Consider the following 2571-nt stretch of genomic DNA (forward strand, 5'->3'; position numbering starts at 1 on the left):
TATTTATTTGAAATGGGGGGAGAGAGAGAGAAAGGGAGCAGGGCCTGTTGCTACTGTAAACATATTCCAGACACATGCATCACTTTGCACCTGGCTTTACATGGGTACTGGGGAATCCAACCTGGCCACCAGTCTTTACCAGGAAGCACCTTTAACCACTGAGCAATCCCTCCAGCCCACACTATAACATTTTAACGCGTGTAATCATGGTTAAGATCAAGGTTATTGACATATCTTCTTGCCTTCTTTCTTCCTTCCTTTCTTCCATTTTGTACTGGGTCCTCACACATGGCAGGCAAGGGCTCTTCCACTGCACTGAGTACCAGCTCTGCCCTTTCTTGTTTAAGCTGCTTGAACTTGAGAGCAGAGGAGTGATGGATAAAATAAAGGGTCCTGTGTGCGGAAGTCTGCTCCAGTCAGGCTCATTCTATGTCTCTAAAGGTCACTCTGTTTTCCAGTTTTATTTTTCCCTTAGGCCTAGTAACTTTTTTTTTTTTATTTATGAGAGAGAAAGAGGCAGCTATATATAGAGAGAAAATGGGCACGTCTGGAGCTACTGCTAATGAACTCCAGATGTATGTGCCACCTTTTTTTTTTTTTTTTTTTTTTACAATTGTTCAATTTTTCTTTTTTCTTTTTAACAACATTGTCTTTTTGAAAGAATGACAGGTAGCTGGTCATACTTAAATCATGTGTCCACACTTGACCGGAGGCCTCACGCATATGTTAAGTTTGAACATTTTCTCACCTCTACTTGTAAGTTATCTCATTTATATTAGTGCTTAAGAACTACATAGGCTTGTTTTAAACATTTTTTTGGTGTTTTGAGATAGGGTCTCACACTAGACCTGGATGACCTGGAACTCATTCTGTAGATATAGGCTGGCCTTGAATTCATGCTGATCCTACCACCTCAGCCTCCTAAGCATTGGGATTAAAGGCATGTGCCACATGCCTGGTTTGTTTTAAATATTTTAAAAACCTGAAATAAGCTGCAGAATTTCCTAAGAGTAGAGGTATTCTGGTTAAGGATAAAAGTGTGGTCAGGTGAAAAGCAAAATTAGTAATACAAATGCAATCCACAACAAGAAAAATAATTTTTCTCTATAGCCATTCTGTAGAGATGTGTCATTTCCAAGTCCCAGTGGAAGGGATGGAGTTGCTTCCCAATTTTGTTTCTACAATGTGCCTATAAGCTGCCTTACTTCAAAAGAGAAGCACATTTGCAGAATGTCATATTGAGTAACAGTGCTGAAGGTAATTGTTACAGGTTCTCAAACTGTGTATTAAATGGTTGCATCTCAACTATTTATACAGATCATTGGTCCAATGACATGAAAATAAAAAACAGCATCTGGAAAGTTATCTCATCCCATGTGCAGAGATAAACGGGTTAACCATTCTTCCTACTATTTCTGAAGGCAAGTCCTTGTTTATAGTGAAATACGATGGAAATTCAAGTGTCACTTTTTCCTGAGATACTGCATGAAAAGGATGCTGAAGGCCATCACTACACAGCACACTGCAACATACGGACTTTTTCCTTCACCAATTCTGGCACATTTCCAAAATATCCCCAACAATCCAGTCTTATTTCTGTCCAAGACGCTGGGTGCCAAGGACCGGATGTAAGCTCATGTACATATAAGCAGCAAGAGGACAGTCAGCAGACTCTGGAAATTGAAAATGACAGACATAGTAAGACAGGCCAAGGCCCAGCCACATCACCCTCTGGGCCCGGCGGAAGCCATGTGCCACCTTTTGCACCTGGCTTTAGATGGGCACTCGGGAATTGAACCTGAGTCCTTTGGCTTTTCATACAAGCAGCTTAACCACTAAACGATCTCTCCAGCCCCCACTAACATTTTTCATCTTTACTACTTTCTGTATATCAGGCACCTGGTAAAGTGATTTTCAGGAGCCTGTATTTTTTAAATATTTTCTTTTTTTTTTTTTTTTTGGTTTTTCGAGGTAGGGTCTCACTCTAGCCCAGGCTGACCTGGAATTCACTATGGAGTCTCAGGGTGGCCTTGAACTCACAGCGATCCTCCTACCTCTGCCTCCCAAGGGCTGGGATTAAAGGTGTGCGCCACCATGCCCGGAAATTTTTTTTTTTTTTAATTTATTTGACAGAGAAAAAAGGAGAGAGAGAGAGAGAGAATGGGCACACCAGGGCCTCCAGCCACTACAAACTAACTCCAGACACATGCGCCCCCTTGTGCATATGGCTAATGTGGGCCTGGGGAATCGAATCTGGGTTCTTTAGCTTTTCAGGCAGACACCTTAACCACTAAGCCATCGCACTAGCCCAGGAGTCTGTATTTTTAATTTGCCTAAGTAACACTTGCCACCTGATAAATTTGAAAACTGTTGAGGTGGGAGGCCTTTAGGTGACTGAACCATCCAGACAAATTCACCCTGCACTAGCCTGATGGAGGTCTCAAGTCTTTCCGCCCACTTACGCACCACACCACACTCAGACTTCCGGCACATCCTCAGGCCTACCTTTAAAATGTTCAGGATCTGATGTCATCTTGATGCAGGATTTTGGGATTCAGGAAAGGTCCCCAG

General features: G+C 42.3%; 1 pseudogene; it reads right to left on the reverse strand.

The window, feature by feature from the left end:
• Nucleotides 1-1463: 1463 nt before the first annotated feature.
• On the reverse strand, nt 1464-1697 carry LOC101617031 (annotated as a pseudogene).
• Nucleotides 1698-2571: the final 874 nt, after the last annotated feature.

The sequence above is a fragment of the Jaculus jaculus genome, chromosome 8, assembly GCF_020740685.1.
Source record: "Jaculus jaculus isolate mJacJac1 chromosome 8, mJacJac1.mat.Y.cur, whole genome shotgun sequence".
NCBI classification, from domain to species: domain Eukaryota; kingdom Metazoa; phylum Chordata; class Mammalia; order Rodentia; family Dipodidae; genus Jaculus; species Jaculus jaculus.